The sequence below is a fragment of the Zea mays genome, chromosome 10, assembly GCF_902167145.1.
Source record: "Zea mays cultivar B73 chromosome 10, Zm-B73-REFERENCE-NAM-5.0, whole genome shotgun sequence".
Classification (NCBI taxonomy): domain Eukaryota; kingdom Viridiplantae; phylum Streptophyta; class Magnoliopsida; order Poales; family Poaceae; genus Zea; species Zea mays.
In genome coordinates this window covers 143,563,123-143,581,798 of record NC_050105.1, presented here as the reverse complement: position 1 = coordinate 143,581,798, position 18,676 = coordinate 143,563,123, and positions in this window count along the sequence as shown.

The following is an 18,676-nucleotide window of genomic DNA, read 5'->3' as shown; positions in this document are numbered from 1 at the left end:
GACAACACCACATAGTATATTAAAGAGAAGTTTAGTTTCTCCAAATCTCTCTCATACCTAAGGTATAAGATAGATCTTGGAGATGAGTTTCATAAGACTTATCTTGATTTGAAGTTCTGTCCGAGAGATAGATAAATCCCAATGAAAACTCAGTATGTAAGAAAGGCTCCCCCTAAGTGTGTGCAGGATTATTTGAAGCTGAAGATATAACACACATAATATATTGGAGTTTGATGGAGACTTTCCTACAATCATGGTTATCGAGGCATACAAGAGATGATCCGTAGAGTGAGCGCAGCAATTATAATCACACCTCGATTAACCACACACAGAGTAATTTGAACTAAAACATAGTTCATCCCACATAATATTACAGATAATAGTCCACAGACATACGACATAGAGTTAACAGATCAAACCAGTTCCAAATGCGTAAGACATAAACTAATGCGAGCGGCATGAAAAGGTAAAATGCATATGCATGGTCTTAATGTCCACATAGAACCACCAACTCCCCCTGAAGGAGACGCCAGACAACTTCTCTTCCACTTCTCTCCCCCTTTGGCATCAATTGCCACAAAGGAGAGGCCTCACTGATCACTAGGCGGAGGATGCATGTTGTAGTAGTGAGTGCTGAAGGTGTCAAACAGGGAGGAGAACTGGCCAAAATCCTGCTGGAGCTGCTGCTGCCTCTGACTTATATCATGCATGTTGTCATTTGTAGAAAGATTGTCAAATTGACTGGAGAGAGCACCCATGTTATCTTGAAAACTCTGTTGCATATTATTCAGCCTGGACATGATGGGATCAGTGACATTAGTGTGAATTTGATCACGAAACTCAGAAAACTCAGAGTTGAGCGCATCCCAGTTACTGTCAAAACGAGACTGCATGTCATCGAGGCGGTGATCCACATGTGTCATCAAGCCCTCAAAGCGAGTATCAATATGAGTCTCAAGCCCTTGCTGCATATTGTGAAAATAAGGATCAAAGTATCCTGGACCAGGCTCCCAATATTGCTGAGGCTGAGGAGGAGGTGGAGGAGGAGGCATCTGTGCGCCCTCAACATTAGGAGCTGTTCCACCCTCATAGCCAGGGTCTTCCTCATCATCTGGGAAGGGAGTGAGTGGCCTGGTGAGAAACCCTATCTCATTCTTGAAAGGTCTGAATGGTGTGTGAACAATCTCGCATGGGCCCTCAAATCTTGTCTTGGATTTGATGAGAGCCATAATGTAAGGAGCATATGCTAAATTTTGATTCTTGTTCATTTTCAAATCATTAAGCTGCCTCATCATGAAAAGAACAATATTCATGACTTCACCATTCATGATATGCTGGATGATGTTCCAGAACTTATCTCGTATTTTACTCTTATCACCACTCTTGGGAAGAATGGTGACACTGGCAATCTTGTTGATTACAACAGGATGATGTCTGAGTCCTGCTGTCTCGCCAAACCTCCTGGGTATGCCGAGCCTGGCTGGCTCATAAAATTGCACAAAATCCTCAAAATTGTCTTCAGTATAGAGATCCAGCCCAGCAGAAATGGTGCCATAATCTAGACTGTTGGCAGTGGCAAAGTCAGCAAAAGAAGTAGAATAGCGTTTGAAGCCAGTCATCCAGGTGATAGATTCTTCTTCAATATCAATCTCCGAGGTAGCCAGAAACTGCTTAACAGCCATTTCATTGAAATCTGTGCGTTGCCCCATAAACTGATACAGTCCACAGGTTTCAAACTTAGGGATCAGACCCTCCATGACTGATTGACTTAGCAAGAAGGACCAATCAATCACCTGATGCTTATGAAAATTTGTATCCACCAGGGTGCCCCAAAAGACATCAAACTGCAGCTGAGTGTGGAAAAACTGGATATTTGTATCAGATGGCAGAGTGTACTGGTTCACAGTCCGTCTAGAGCAGTACTCAGCCATATAAAATCTCCGCTTTGGATATGTCCATCCTTGGGTATCAATGGGATAATCGGGATGAACATGAGGAAAATCTTCAGCATCCATGGATTCAGTGCCCCCAGCTGAGGATTGGGCCTCTGAATCAGTGGTTGGTGTATAGTCATCATCATTTCCACGAGGGCGCTTGGATTTAAAGCGACCTGCAAGTTTCTTGCGGAGACCACCAAAACCACTGCAACAATGTGACAGACATCCATAGATAAATAATTGATACCAATCACCACTATAAAAAGGAATGGAACTGTAATGCTCTGCCAGGGTCCGGACGGTCCGCACTAGGGGGCCGGACTGTCCGCGCCAGAGGCCTGGACGGTCCGCGTCCACCAGGCGGACGGTCCGCGACCGACCAGGGGCGACTCCAAAGAACCCTAGCCGCCACAAATGTTAAATTTGATGATTTTGCAGAGAATACTCATCCAAACGAGTTCAAAATTTTGCATAGCATTCACATTGAGGAGAACTAACAATCCCACCAATCAGATTTTGAAAACTACTGCTCAATTTCAGATCAGAGAGGAAACCCAAATAATCTCAAAATTTAAGAGATTTGATGAAATCCACAAGATTTGAAGATACCGTGATGAAGACATGTTGATGGAATGTTGCCACAAGCTGTCGGACTGTCCGCGCGCAACTTCACTTCACCGTCCGCGCACACTCGACACAGGAGAGTATTTGGCGAGTGGAGAGCAAGAGAGAAAGAGCGAATGAGCACAAATGACAAGTCTGCGGCCACTGCCCAATTTTACTGCCCTGTCGCGGACGGTCCGCGCTGGGGCGGCGGACGGTCCGCGCCCTGATGAGTTCAGACGGTCTGCGAGGCTGATCGGACTGTCCAGTTCCTGATGCTACGGACGGTCCGCGGTCCATGGGCGGACGGTCCGCGGCCTGATACTCATTTTTCCAATTGTTGTCCACTTTCTGATTTTGAATTTCGAATCCTAGTTGGTGCTTATATATGGACATTTCGACCAATCCAAGAGTTAGTATGCATGCATATACATATTATGTAATTGAGTAATGCAAAATTTTTGAATTAAACTATCTAGAGCAATTTGGAATGAAAATGCACCACTAATACCAAATAAATAGCATAAAGAGCAAATTTAGACCCGAGATGCAATACGACACATGTGTGATCAACTTCAAGCCACATTTGAGAGATCGATCACATTCATTTCACTTCTTAGAGAACAAAATCTTGTTTCATCCAAAGGCTTTGTAAAAATGTCTGCTAATTGATCATCCGTGCCAATGGAATAAATAGAGATATCTCCCTTGCCAACATGATCCCTTAAGAAGTGATGCCGTATATCAATATGCTTAGTTCTTGAGTGTTGAACCGGATTGGTAGCCAATTTTACCGCACTCTCATTATCACACATGAGAGGCACATTCTTGAAAATAATTCCATAATCCAATAAGGTTTGTTTCATCCATAATAGTTGAGCACAACAATTTCCGGCCGATATATATTCCGCCTCGGCGGTAGATAGAGCAACCGAATTTTGTTTCTTAGAAGACCATGAAACAAGAGATCTACCAAGAAATTGACAACAACCGGAGGTGCTTTTTCTATCAACTTTGCACCCCGCATAGTCCGAATCCGAATATCCAATTAGTTCAAAGTGAGCACCTTTGGGATACCATAGACCAATATTGGGAGTATACTTCAAATATCTTAGAATTCTTTTAGCGGCCTTCAAGTGAATCTCTCTAGGTGAAGCTTGAAATCGAGCACACATGCATACACTAAACATAACATCGGGCCTAGATGCGGTAATATAAAGCAAACTACCAATTATTGAACGATAAAGTTTTTGATCAACCATAGTACCTCCTTCATCTAAGTCTAGATGACCATTTGTTGCCATTGGAGTCTTGATAGGCTTAGCATTTTCTAAACCAAACTTCTTGAGCATGTCCTTCAAATATTTTGATTGACTTACAAAAATTCCATCTTTCAATTGTTTGATTTGAAGGCCAAGAAAGAAGCTCAATTCTCCTATCATAGACATTTCAAATTCTTTTGACATCATTTTTTCGAACTCCTCACAAAATAATTCATTAGTAGATCCAAAAATAATATCATCAACATAGATTTGACAAACAAATAAGTTTTTGCCAATTCTTTTAGTGAATAGAGTAGTGTCAACCTTCCCAATTTTGAAGTCTTTGGAAAGCAAGAAATCCCTAAGCCTTTCATACCAAGCGCGTGGAGCTTGCTTAAGCCCATAGAGAGCTTTAGAAAGCTTGAACACATGGTTAGGTCTTTTGGGGTCCTCAAAACCGGGAGGTTGTTCAACATACACTAGTTCACTAATCTTACCATTTAGGAAGGCACTCTTTACATCCATTTGGTAGAGCTTGATATTATGTGCACAAGCATAAGCAAGTAGAATCCGGATTGCTTCTAATCTTGCTACGGGAGCAAATGTCTCCCCAAAATCCAATCCTTCCATTTGAGTATATCCTTGTGCAACTAATCTTGCCTTGTTTCTTACTACCACACCATCTTCATTGTGCTTGTTGCGAAACACCCATTTTGTACCAATAACATTGTGGTTCTTTGGTCTCTCAACAAGCTCCCAAACTTCATTTCGAGCGAAGTTATTTAATTCTTCATGCATTGCATTCACCCAATCAACATCAAGTAGAGCTTCATCTACACGGTTAGGTTCCATACAAGATACAAAAGAGAAATGTTCACAAAACGAAGCTATGCGAGAGCGAGTTTGAACACCCTTACTAATATCACCCACAATTTGATCAACCGGGTGATCCTTCACAATGGAATGATGAATTCTTGATACCGTTTGATAATTGCTTGTTGAAGCATTAGGAGGAACCGAAGGTCTTGAAGTACCTTGATCATGAGTATCCATGGTTTCATTGAGTTGTTGGCTTTGGTGATCTTCCTCATTTATAGTTGAGGATGAAGGAATGACAACCACACTATTTTCATCATCATCTTCCTTTGGTTTTATTTCACCAATGGCCATTGTTTCCATTGCATTTATCAATTGAGTTCCCCCAACATCATCGAGATTATCACTCTCATCTTGAGACCCATTTGTTTCATCGAATTCAACATCATATGCTTCCTCAATAATACCATGAGTTTTGTTGAAGACCCTATAAGCCTTACTATTTGATGAATATCTAAGAAGAAAACCCTCATCACATTTCTTCTCAAATTTAGAAAGCCGGCTCCCCTTTCTCAAAATATAACATTTGCAACCGAATACCCTAAAATATGAGATATTTGGCTTTCTACCAATGAGCAATTCATATGGAGTTTTCTTCAAGAGCTTGTGACAATATAGTCTATTTGATGAATGACAAGCGGTATTTATTGCCTCGGCCCAATAAGAATCCGATATACTATATTCCGCTAACATAGACCTAGCCATATCAATAAGAGTTCTATTCTTTCTTTCAACAATACCGTTTTGTTCCGGGGTATATTTGGAAGAGAATTCATGTTTGATACCCTTGTCATCACAATATTGATCAATTCTTGCATTTTTGAATTCCGACCCATTATCACTTCTAACCTTTTTGATGTCGAAATCAAATTGATTTTGAGCCAATATAGCAAATGACTTGAATGTTTCAAACACATTGGATTTGTCTCGTAGAAAATAAACCCAAGTAAATCTTGAATAGTCATCCACAATCACAAGACAATAAGAATTACCACCAATACTTACAAAAGATGTGGGCCCAAATAAATCCATGTGAAGTAATTCCAAAGGTCGATGAGTGGACATTTGACTTTTATTTGGATGAGTGTTTGCCACTTGCTTACCGGCTTGACAAGAGCTACACAATTTGTTCTTTTCAAACTTCACATATTTTAAGCCTCGAACTAAGTCATGCTTGGTTAACCGATTGAGTTGCTTCATCCCAACATGACCAAGTCTTCTATGCCATAACCAACCTAGTGAAGCTTTTGAAAATAGGCAAGTTGTGAGCTTTGCCTCATTAGATGAGAAATCAACAAGATAAAGATTTTCATGTCTAAAACCTTTAAACTTAAGATTGCTACCATCAACACTAGAGATAATAACATCTTCAACCGTGAAATTGCAACAAAATCCTAAATCACATAATTGAGCTACGGAAAGTAAATTAAAATTCAAAGACTCAACCAATAGCACATTTGATATAGAATGATCATTTGAGATAGCAATTTTACCCAAACCTTTAACCTTTCCTTTACGATTATCTCCAAATGTGATACTATCATAATTTGAGCAATCTTCCTCACTCATTTGGGTAAACATTTTCATATCCCCGGTCATGTGTTGAGTACATCCACTATCCAACACCCAATGATTCCCTCCCGCCTTGTAGTTTACCTACAAAAGGAAATCAATCTCTTTTAGGTACCCAAACTTGCTTGGGTCCTTGGATGTTAGTGACCAAGGTCTTTGGTACCCAAATAGCTTTCTTTTTGTTTCCAACAATTGAAGTACCAACAAATTTAGCATGAACACCTTTTGCATTATGAGAAAGAACATAACAATGCTCAAAACAAGTGGAGGATACATTTTTGAACTTGGGACAATTTTTCTTAACGTGTCCCTTTTTGTGACACTTGTGACACACTTTGTCACATTCTTTCACAAACAATGTCTTTTGCTTTACAAAAGCATTCTTTCCTTTCTTGGGAACATATCCAAGACCTTCACGGTTAAGAGAGCATCGTTGACTTCCCAATATGAAATCCAATTTAGTCTTACCACCATATGCCTTTTCTAGGTCATGAGTTAGAGTATTTATTCTATCTACTAACACTTCATTCTCAACAATAATTTTTGATTCATCAAGAGCAATGTTATCATTGAGAGAAATTTTGCATTTATCACAAATAGAGTTAGTAGGTAGTGGTTCACTTGTAAGACTATCAAGTAAGTCACAAGTGACTCCAACATCCTTAGTGACCACCTCAACTTCATGCACAATAGATGATTTTTGAGCATCCGCAAGCTTCTCACAATTTTCTTTGAGGTCATTGTGAGAGGTCTTGAGCTCCTCAAAAGACACTTGGAGGTTTTTATACAATTCCTTCAAGGTCTTAAATTTTTCTTTTTCTTTGTGCATGTAGTCATCGGCTTCACCTAACATTCTAACAAGATCATCATATGAATAGCCATCATCATCAACATCATCGATATCATCATCATCTTTTATATCATTTAAATCGGTGATGATTTTTACCTTAGCATCTCCCTTTGCCATGAGACAATGGGGGGATGAGAAGAGTGAGGGAGCTTCCTTGATGGAAATTCCGGCATTCAGCTTGGATGAAGTGTCATCATCATCATCATCCGAGCTATCATCCGAGTCTCATTCAACTAAGTAGGCTTTGCCATCTTTCTTCTTGTTATAGTATTTCTTTTTCTTCTTGTCACTTTCATCTTTGCCCTTCTTCTTCTTGCTTGGGCAATTCATGGCAATGTGACCGGGTTCCCCACACTCAAAACATTTTCTATCATTGAAAGCATTTCTTCTAGATGTTTGACCTCTTCTAGGTTGACCTTTTTTCATCTTCATGAATTTATTGAATTTCCTTACAAATAAAGCCATGTCACCATCACTCTCACTTTCATTTTCTTCATCATTGCTATCTTCTTTTTCAATTGCCTTTGAGGCCTTGGCTTTGAGAGCAATAGATTCATTTTTCACCTTCTTTGCCAAACTTAAAGCATCGGCTTGTGACTTCTTAAATATATCTTGAGTGAGAATTTCTCCCAATACTTCGGTTGGAGAGGTTGTAGATAGATCACTCCTTACTAGCATTGTCACAATAGTCTCATATTTCTCCAGGAGTGATCTAAGGAACTTGTGTGTGAAATCCACATCCGGTACATTAAAACCAAGTCCTTTGAGTTCATTTACTATCTCATTCAACCGATTGAACATATCAGATACACTCTCATCTTCTTTCATAATAAATTGCTCAAACTTCCCTTTGCACACATATAGTTTGGCACTCTTCACAATTGTAGTTCCTTCATGAATTTCCATTAGTTTTATCCAAATCTCATGAGCGGTTGTGAGATTCTTGATACGATTGAACTCATTTATATCAAGAGCATCATAAAAGACATTCATGGCTTGATTATTTGTGAGGATATTCTCATTATCACTAACGGATGGTTCATCTTCCTTCAATACAACAAAACCATCCCTAACAATTGGCCAAATTTTTCCACCAATTGCTCTAAGATGCATTGACATTCTTATTTTCCAATAATCATAATTGTTTCCATCAAAGTGCGGTGGCTTCCCAATGTGCACATTGTTGTTACTAGCCATTTTGTCCCACTCCGGGATGATTAGATCCACAAACAATGGAGTCCTCGGCTCCGATACCACTTGTACGATCTAGGACACCGGCTAGAGGGGGGTGAATAGACGGTTTTGACTAAAATCAACAATATTAAATAAATTTAATCAATACAACAAGAGGAATAAATTCTCTAGTGTCAATAAGTAAACAATGTATGAAAAACAACTACGGAGATTGAATACTTGAAGAACAATAAGCAAATCACTAATCAATTGCAAGGCAATAAGTAATGCTAGAAGGAATAGACACCGAAATTTATCCCGTGGTATCGGTGATTTGCCGATCACCCCTAATCCACGTTGAGGTGGACTTCAAGCTCTCACTTGCTACTCTATCAAGACACGACTTGGTATTTGAGCCAAGTGGACAAGAAATCACTCAATACCTCGATTCCACTAATGTCACCTTTGCCGCTCCGGCGAGGTAGGCGCGAACCCCTCACAATCAACACCGCGGCTTCTCCACAATCTTCTTGGAGAGCTCGACGGAGACAATCACCCGAGCCGTCTAGGAGGCGGCAACCTCCAAGAGTAACAAGCCAACGACGCTTGCTCGGTGTACCACCTAGTGCCTCAAGAATCACCAAATGATGCAAATGCACTAGGAACCCTCAATCTCTCACTAGAATGCAATCTCAAGCAAAGAGTGTGAGAGAGTGAGTTGGAAGATCACAAATGAGCTCAATGTGTGCAAGGAATGGCCAAGAGAGTTCTCTCACACGAGCTACCCTTCTATTTATAGTCCCCCATCTAAAACCAACCGTTATGTGCAAAAGGGGGCAGTTCTGCGCACACGCGGACCGTCCGCGCCCTAGGGCCGGACGGTCCGCCGTACATATAACGGCTATAATGACCGTTTGAAACATGTCAGAGCTGACTCAAAAGGTGGGTCCGGACAGTCCGCCCTTCAAGGCCGGACCATCTGCGACCTGGCAGATTCAAACACCCGAGCCTCGGATCAAAAGAAGTTAACACACGCGGACCGTTCGGCTATAAATCCCGGACGGTCCGAGACCTGAGACAGTACTGTCCGGACTGGTCCCCCGGACAGTCCGTAGTACAAATCTATAAAAACACACAGTCCCTGTCCAAAAACGAGTTTGATACTTGTGGACCGTCCGCCCCTCACAGGCGGACCGTCCGCCTATAATTCAGGGACTGGCCCAAAGCCACCATCCTCTGGTCATGACTGCGGACGGTCCGGCCCTAAGGCCCGGACGGTCCGCAGTGCAATAGAACAAAGTGTCCACACAAATGGTCAGACTTCGGACCCCTCTAGAGGATCGCGGACGGTCCGCCCCCAAGGCCCGGACAGTCCGCGCGACCATGACTTCGCAATTTTCAAACATGCTTTTGAAAGAACTTTTAACTCACGAAATGAGAAGCGCTGTTAGTCCTCATGCAAATGCAACTACTTGATGCTCTATGAGGCACTAAGTTTTACACAGATCTGAGTCATTGACCCCTCTTAATAGTACGACTATCTAGCCTACTAATCCGGTCAGGTATCTTCTCTAAACTCCTCAAGACCGGCAAAAGTGAAACCTATATTATACCTTTCCCTTCATCTGATCCACAACCAATGCGTATGATTCTTCAACATTTCCTGTTCTATGTGGTCCAACCCTGCATTCTTATTTCTCCAAGAATCGTTAGTCCACAAGCAGTTGTCATTAATTACCAAAACATTACCAAAGGGACCTAGATGATTCACAGGAAGCAAGAGGACGTCAGCAAGGACCCAACCGCTCCGACAGCTGTCCCTCCGCCAGGCTCCACCGCTCCTCCGACGGCCACGACATCACACCAGCTGGGTGCCAAAATCTCTCCGGCTGCCACAACGGCATGTACTTAGGGCGCTAGCTCTCCTCCGCTAGACACGTAGCACTCTGCTACACCCCCCATTGTACACCTGGATCCTCTCCTTACGCCTATAAAAGGAAGGACCAGGGCCCTCTTAGAGAGGGTTGGCCGCGCGGGGACGAGGACGAGACAGGCGCTCGCTTGGGGCCGCTCGCTCCCTCTTCCGCGTGGACGCTTGTAACCCCCTACTGCAAGCGCACCCGACCTGGGCACGGGACGAACGCGAAGGCCGCGGGATTCCCACCTCTCTCACGCCGGTCTCCGGCCGCCTCGCTCTCCCCCCTTCGCGCTCGCCCTCGCGCTCGACCCATCTGGGCTGGGGCACGCGGCGACACTCACTCGTCGGCCCAGGGACCCCCCGGTCTCGAAACGCCGACAGTTGGCGCGCCAGGTAGGGGCCTGCTACGTGTTGACGAACAGCTTCCCGTCAAGCTCCAGATGGGCAGTCTCCAGCAACCTCTCCAACCCGGGACGGTGCTCCGTTTCGGGAGTCTTGAGTTCATGTCCCTCGACGGCAGCTACGACATGATACTCCTTCCACCGCCGCGCGACAACGACAATGGCGGTCGACAGCCCGCCCGCCGGCGGCGGAATCGACAACGTCTTCCCCGCGTGGTGGAAGAACAACCTTCGAGCTCGTCCCGCCTTCTTCCCTATCGACGGAGGGGAAGGCAGGGCAACCAAGGCCAAGCAGGAGGCAGCGCCTCGTCGGCTGTCGAGCGGGTCGACGGTGCCGGCACCCCAACGGGGGGCGCACCGGGTATCGACTTCGCGCTTGAGACGAAGACGAGCGCCGTCACCCCGCGACACGCCAATCCCGAGCAAGCGGACGACGCCAGCGTGCTCGCGAGAAGCTTGCTGGACGTCACCCTCGTACCTGAGACGACGGTGCAATCAGTTCCCGACGTGACTTTATCGCCGCTCGTCGACCAAGAGGTACCGACCGATTCCCATCCCACGTCATTTGGATTCAGCCTCAACCCGCCTAGCAACCTCGCTTTGGCGGGCGCTCTCGTAGAGGCGAGTACAAACCCTCTGGGGTTTCGCATGCGCTCGCCTTGGGACCGGCTGACGGACGTCTCGACCTACGGGCCCTCTGGGTCCGAGGAAGACGACGAGCCCAGCATCTGCTGGGATTTCTCTGGACTTGGCAACCCCAGTGCCATGCGGGACTTCATGACCGCATGTGACTACTGCCTCTCCGACTGTTCCGACGGTAGCCGCAGCCTCGGCGACGAGGACTGCGGCCCAAGCCGCGAATGTTTCCACGTCGATCTAGGGGGTCCCTCCGAAGGCAATCATCTCGGTATGCCGGAGGACGGTGATCTCCCTAGGCCGGTGCCCCGCGTTGACATCCCACGGGAGCTAGCTGTGGTCCCCGTTCAGGCGGGGGGCCATGACCCACAGCTCGAGCAGATCCGCGGGGTGCAGGCCAGGCTCGACGAGGGAGCAGGAGCGCTTGAGCCGATCCGCCGGGACGTCGGGCAGGCATGGGCGGGCCAACCCCCTGCCGGAGAAATACGTCATCTGCCCCAGGGCTTACAGCACCGCGTCGCCGACAACGTCAGGGTCAGGCCACCACCCGCATCTAGTGGGGTCGGCCAGAACCTGGCTGCAGCAGCGATGCTTCTCCGCGCGATGCCGGAGCCATCAACCACCGAGGGCCGGCGAATCCAGGGGGAGCTCAAGAATCTCCTGGAAGGCGCTGCGGTCCGACGGGCCGAGAGCTCTGCCTCCCGAAGGCAGGGATACCCCTCGGAACCTCATGCCGCGACTTCCCGATTCATGCGGGAAGCCTCGGTCTACACCGGACGCACGCGCAACACCGCGCCTGCGGCCCCGAGCCGCCTCGGCAACGAGCACCATCATCACGACCGTCGGGCCCACCTTGACGAGAGGGTGCGCCGAGGCTACCACCCCAGGCGTGGGGGACGCTACGACAGCGGGGAGGATCGGAGTCCCTCGCCCGAGCCACCTGGTCCGCAGGCCTTCAGCCGGGCCATCTGACGGGCACCGTTCCCGACCCGGTTCCGACCCCCGACTACTATCACAAAGTACTCGGGGGAGACGAGACCGGAACTGTGGCTCGCGGACTACCGTCTGGCCTGCCAACTGGGTGGAACGGACGATGACAACCTCATCATCCGCAACCTCCCCCTGTTCCTCTCCGACACCGCTCGCGCCTGGTTGGAGCACCTGCCTCCGGGGCAGATCTCCAACTGGGACGACCTAGTCCAAGCTTTCGCCGGCAATTTCCAGGGCACGTACATGCGCCCCGGGAATTCCTGAGATCTCCGAAGCTGCCGGCAGCAGCCGAGAGAGTCTCTCCAGGACTACATCCGACGATTCTCGAAGCAGCGCACCGAGCTGCCCAACATCACCGACTCGGATGTCATCGGCGCGTTCCTCGCCGGCACCACCTGCCGCGACCTGGTGAGCAAGTTGGGCCGCAAGACCCCCACCAGTGCGAGCGAGCTGATGGACATCGCCACCAAGTTCGCCTCCGGCCAGGAGGCGGTCGAGGCTATCTTCCGAAAGGACAAGCAGCCCCAGGGCCGCCCATCGAAAGATGCTCCCGAGGCGTCGACTCAGCGCGACGCCAAGAAGAAAGGCAAGAAGAAGTCGCAAGCGAAACGCGCCGCCGCCGACGCGGACCTTGTCGCCGTCGCCGAGTACAAGAACCCTCGGAAACCCCCCCGGAGGTGCCAACCTCTTCGACAAGATGCTCAAGGAGTCGTGCCCCTATCACCAGGGGCCCGTCAAGCACACCCTTGAGGAGTGCGTCATGCTTCAGCGCCACTTCCACAGGGTCGGGCCACCCACGGAGGGTGGCAGGGCCCGCGACGACGACAATAAGGAAGATCACCAAGCAGGAGAGTTCCCCGAGGTCCGCGACTGCTTCATGATCTACGGTGGGCAAGCGGCGAATGCCTCGGCTCGGCACCGCAAGCAAGAGCGCCGGGAGGTCTGCTCGGTGAAGGTGGCGGCGCCAGTCTACCTGGACTGGTCCGACAAGCCCATCACCTTCGACCAAGCCGACCACCCCGACCACGTGCCGAGCCCGGGGAAATACCCGCTCGTCGTCGACCCCGTCATCGGCGACGTCAGGCTCACCAAGGTCCTTATGGACGGAGGCAGCAGCCTCAACATCATCTACGCCGAGACCCTCGGGCTCCTGCGTGTCGATCTGTCCTCCGTCCGAGCAGGCGCTGCGCCCTTCCATGGGATCATTCCCGGGAGGCGCGTCCAGCCCCTCGGACGACTCGACCTCCCCGTCTACTTCGGAACACCCTCCAACTTCCGAAGGGAGACCCTGACGTTCGAGGTGGTCGGGTTCCGAGGAACCTACCACGCGGTACTGGGAAGGCCATTCTACGCGAAGTTCATGGCCGTCCCCAACTACACCTACCGGAAGCTCAAGATGTCGGGCCCCAACGGGGTCATCACCGTCGGCCCCACGTACAAACACGCGTTCGAGTGCGACGTGGAGTGTGTGGAGTACGCCGAGGCCCTCGCCGAGTCCGAGGCCCTCATCGCCGACCTGGAAAGCCTCTCTAAGGAGGTGCCAGACGTGAAACGTCATGCCGGAAACTTCGAGCCAGTGGAGACGGTTAAGGCCGTCCCCCTCGACCCCAGCGGCGACGCCTCCAAGCATATCCGGATCGGCTCCGGGCTCGACCCCAAATAGGAAGCAGTGCTCGTCGACTTTCTCCGCGCGAACGCCGACGTCTTCGCGTGGAGTCCCTCAGACATGCCCGGCATACCGAGGGATGTCGCCGAGCACTCGCTGGATATTCGGGCTGGAGCCCGACTCGTCAAGCAGCCTCTGCGCCGATTCGACGAGGAGAAGCGCTGAGCGATAGGCGAGGAGATCCACAAGCTAATGGCGGCATGGTTCATCAAAGAGGTATTCCATCCCGAATGGCTTGCCAACCCTGTGCTTGTGAGAAAGAAAGGGGGGAAATGGCGGATGTGTGTAGACTACACTGGTCTCAACAAAGCATGTCCGAAGGTTCCCTACCCTCTGCCTCGCATCGATCAAATCGTGGATTCCACTGCTGGGTGCGAAACCCTGTCTTTCCTCGATGCCTACTCAGGATATCATCAAATCAGGATGAAAGAGTCCGACCAGCTCGCGACTTCTTTCATCACACCCTTCGGCATGTACTGCTATGTCACCATGCCGTTCGGCTTGAGGAATGCGGGCGCGACGTACCAGCGGTGCATGAACCATGTGTTCGGCGAACACATGGGCCGCACGGTCGAGGCCTACGTCGATGACATCGTAGTCAAGACGAGGAAAGCTTCCGACCTCCTTTCCGACCTTGAAGTGACATTCCGATGTCTCAAGGCGAAAGGCGTCAAGCTCAATCCCGAGAAGTGTGTCTTCGGGGTGCCCCGAGGCATGCTCTTGGGGTTCATCGTCTCCGAGCGGGGCATCGAAGCCAACCCGGAGAAGATCGCAGCCGTCACCAGCATGGGGCCCATCAAGGACTTGGAAGGCGTACAGAGGGTCATGGGATGTCTCGCGGCTCTGAGCCGTTTCATCTCACGCCTCGGCGAAAGAGGTCTACCTCTGTACCGCCTCTTAAGGAAGGCCGAGTGCTTCACTTGGACCCCTGAGGCCGAGGAAGCTCTCGGGAACTTGAAGGCGCTCCTCACAAAGGCGCCTATCTTGGTGCCTCTAGCTGCCGAAGAAGCCCTCTTGGTCTACGTCGCCGCGACCACCCAGGTGGTCAGCGCCGCGATTGTGGTCGAAAGGCAAGAAGAGGGGCACGCATTGCTCGTTCAGAGGCCAGTTTACTTCGTCAGCGAGGTACTGTCCGAAACCAAGATCCGCTACCCACAAGTTCAGAAGTTGCTGTATGCAGTGATCCTGACGCGGCGGAAGTTGCGACACTACTTCGAGTCTCATCCGGTAACTGTGGTGTCATCCTTCCCCCTGGGGGAGATCATCCAGTGCCGAGAGGCCTCGGGTAGGATTGCAAAGTGGGCGGTGGAAATCATGGGCGAGACAATCTTGTTCGCCCCTCGGAAGGCCATCAAGTCCCAGGTCTTGGCGGACTTCGTGGCTGAATGGGTCGACACCCAGCTACCGACGGCTCCGATCCAACCGGAACTCTGGATCATGTTTTTCGACGGATCGTTGATGAAGACGGGGGCCGACGCAGGCCTACTCTTCATCTCGCCCCTCGGGAAACACATACGCTATGTGCTATGCCTCCATTTCCCGGCGTCCAACAATGTGGCTGAGTATGAGGCTCTGGTCAACGGGTTGTGGATCGCCATCGAGCTAGGGGTCCGACGCCTCGACGCCCGCGGTGACTCGCAGCTCGTCATCGACCAAGTCATGAAGAACTCCCACTGCCGCGACCCGAAGATGGAGGCCTATTGCGATGAGGTTCGGCGCCTAGAGGACAAGTTCTACGGGCTCGAACTCAACCACATTGCTCGGCGCTACAACGAGATTGCGGACGAGCTGGCTAAAATAGCCTCAGGGCGAACAACGGTTCCCCCAGACGTCTTCTCCCGGGATCTGCATCAACCCTCCGTCAAGATCGACGACACGCCCGAGCCTGAGGCGCCCTCGGCCCAGTCCGAGGTACCCTCGGCCCAGCCCGAGGTAACCTCGGCACAGCCCGAGGCACCCTCAGCTCGGCCCGAGGCGCCCTCGGTTCAGCCCGAGGTACCCTCGGCCCCCGAGGGTGAGGCACTGCACGTCGAGGAGGAGCAAAGCGGGGCCACGCCTGATCGAAACTGAAAGTGCATTCATCCCTTTTGTGAGTTTTGGTGATTTGGATAACAACACATTTAAAGGTCTAACAAATTTGCTAAGTGTTGAACAGGGAATTCAGTATGATGAACATACTTGAATAGTGTATAATGATCAGTGAACAAAGTTCAACACAAGGTCAAATAACCAGTGAGACAATGCAAATGGATATAATATGGTCTCTATATTGGTTTGAATATATGGACAAGTCCTGAGAAATCACTATGCATAAATATGATCATAATAGAGGTTGAAGTGATTAATAGGATTGGTCAAGCCAAAGTGAACAAGATATGAGGAATCGTGAATTGGCTTGACCATATTACTATTAGTCCATATATGAATATATGAGAATCAAACTAGAGCTTGATTGATCTTAGCAGTTATATCTAGATGACATTCAAGCAAGGTTCACAATATTGAAGAAATGATTCTCTCAATGGATGCTCAATAGGATGTGACTCAAGAATGGCTTGATAGGGTGAAGATAGCAAGGAAAGGGCTTCGAGGAACTAAGCGAAGGTGAAGGCCAAGCGACGGCTTGTAGACCGAGGTACCATGGCTAAGGTGAAGAAGAGAGTACTTGCACTAAGTCGATGAACTAATCAGCTATGAAGAGTTACAACATGTTGATGCATCAGTAAGGTGACTTGAAGCCATGATTTGAACTCATATATGGTGAAATGGCACAAGTCATAGGCTCGATTTGTGTTTGCTTCAAAAGGTGAGACAAAGATGTTTGTGATCCTTATGAAGCAACACCATGGAGAAATCACACTTGAGACACCAATGACTCAAGGAGTTTACTTAATTATATTTTATTTAACTTGAGTATAGGAATCGTCGTACTATCAAGGGGGATCCAAAAAGAAGGTTGGTGTTGGTACAAAAGCTCAAAAATCCTTGATCCAAAACTTCCATTTTACCCTTGTTAATCCTTAGTGAAAGTATGTAGTACAACCTTTTAAAGTCTATCTTGGTCAAAATTGATTTTTGGAAAACAGGTTCAACCGGTTTTAAAACAGGTTCAATCGGTTTTTGCACTGTTCACCTTTTTTCAAAATACTGGTTCAGCCGGACACTCAACCGGACACTCAACCGGTTTTTGTCTGGTGGAAACAGGTTCAACCGGTTTTAAAACAGGTTCAACCGGTTTTTGCACTGTTCACTTTTTTCTGCCAGTCTGCTGTGTCAGCCAAAAAGCTGTGCGCAGTTTTTTGAAAAACCGGTTCAACCGGTTTTGGGACCGGTTCAACCGGTTTTTGGGCAGAAAAGTCAAAAACGGCTAGTTTTGGAGCCCCACCTATATATACTCACTCCTACCTCTCTCCCCACAGAACAGCACGCACAAAACTTCATTCCCAACCTGAGAAACACCTCCCACTCTCTCTCACACACCTCTTGCCTCTCCCATTTCAAATCTTTGGAGAGAAATCTTTGAGTGAGTTTGAGAGCTGCGGTTTTTGTGCTTCATCTCCAAATCTCTCTTGCTCTTCTTGATTCGAGCTTTGGTACTACATCGAGTTCTTTGTGGATTCATTACTCTTGGAGCTTCTAGCTCCTAGACGACTAGGTGTCTCTTGTGAGTCTCCAAATCTTGTGGAAGTCCACAAGAAAGTTTGTATTACCCGCTCGTTTGAGCAAAGATTATTGTGTGGGCTTGACCTCTGTGGTTGGCAAAGGGAGGATTAGGGTTGAAAGAGACCCGGCTCTTTGTGGGCGCCTCAACGAGGAAGTAGGGCACCTTGGTGGTGTGACCGAACCTCGGGATAAATCTTGTGTCTCTTGTGTTCTTGCTCATTGTGTTTGTTTGTGTTCTTCGTTCTCTCACCATTGTGTGGAAGATTTGTTTATATATATTTGGTGTGTGGATTTTGAGAAGTGCCCTTCTCAGATCTACTATTTTGAACCCTGTGGATCAACTAGAACATCTCATTTCCAAAGTTAACTGGGTGAATTTCGAGATCAATTCAGTTTTACCCAGTTTGCTTCTAGTTTTTGTTGAAAAAGTTTTAACTTGCCTATTCACCCCCCCTCTAGGCAACTTTCAATTGGTATCAAAGCCTAATCCTCGTTCTAACGCTTAACCGCGTGAGGAAAAGATCATGTCGGGGGGACTAAGAAACAAAAGTGCTTCTAAGCTTGAAAAAGTTGAGGTTGCCTCGACTTCATCTTTTGTTGCAGATGTCGATCCTAGGGCAATAGATCTTGCCATGAGAATCGCCGAAAGGATGTTCCTCAAAATGAAGGAAGATGAGGCGAAGAACAAAATTGAAGAAGAAAATGATCGATGGAGACCAAATGATGAATCCACCTCTTCACAAGGTTCGTCTTTCAAATCCACTTCTCATATGTGCTTTATTGCTAATGGGAGTGACAGTGAAAGCGAAAGTGAGGATGAGGAGGAGCAAGAAAGTGATAGTGAAGATGAGGATGATCTTCAACAATTCTTCGCTCAGCTAAGCAAGAAACATCGGATGAGCTTGCTCAAACTCATGAAAAGAGCGGAAGAACAAAAAGAAATGCTTCATAAGCAAGAAGACTTCCTCATCAGAAAAATTGAAGACTTAGAGAAGTTGACCAAAGAGCATGAGAAGCTAAAGTTCTCTCATGATGATTTGGTCCAAAGGTATGAAGACATTTCAATTGAGCAAATTAAAGTTGTTAATCATTCATCATATATTGCTCAATTAGAAAGTAAAAATGATAT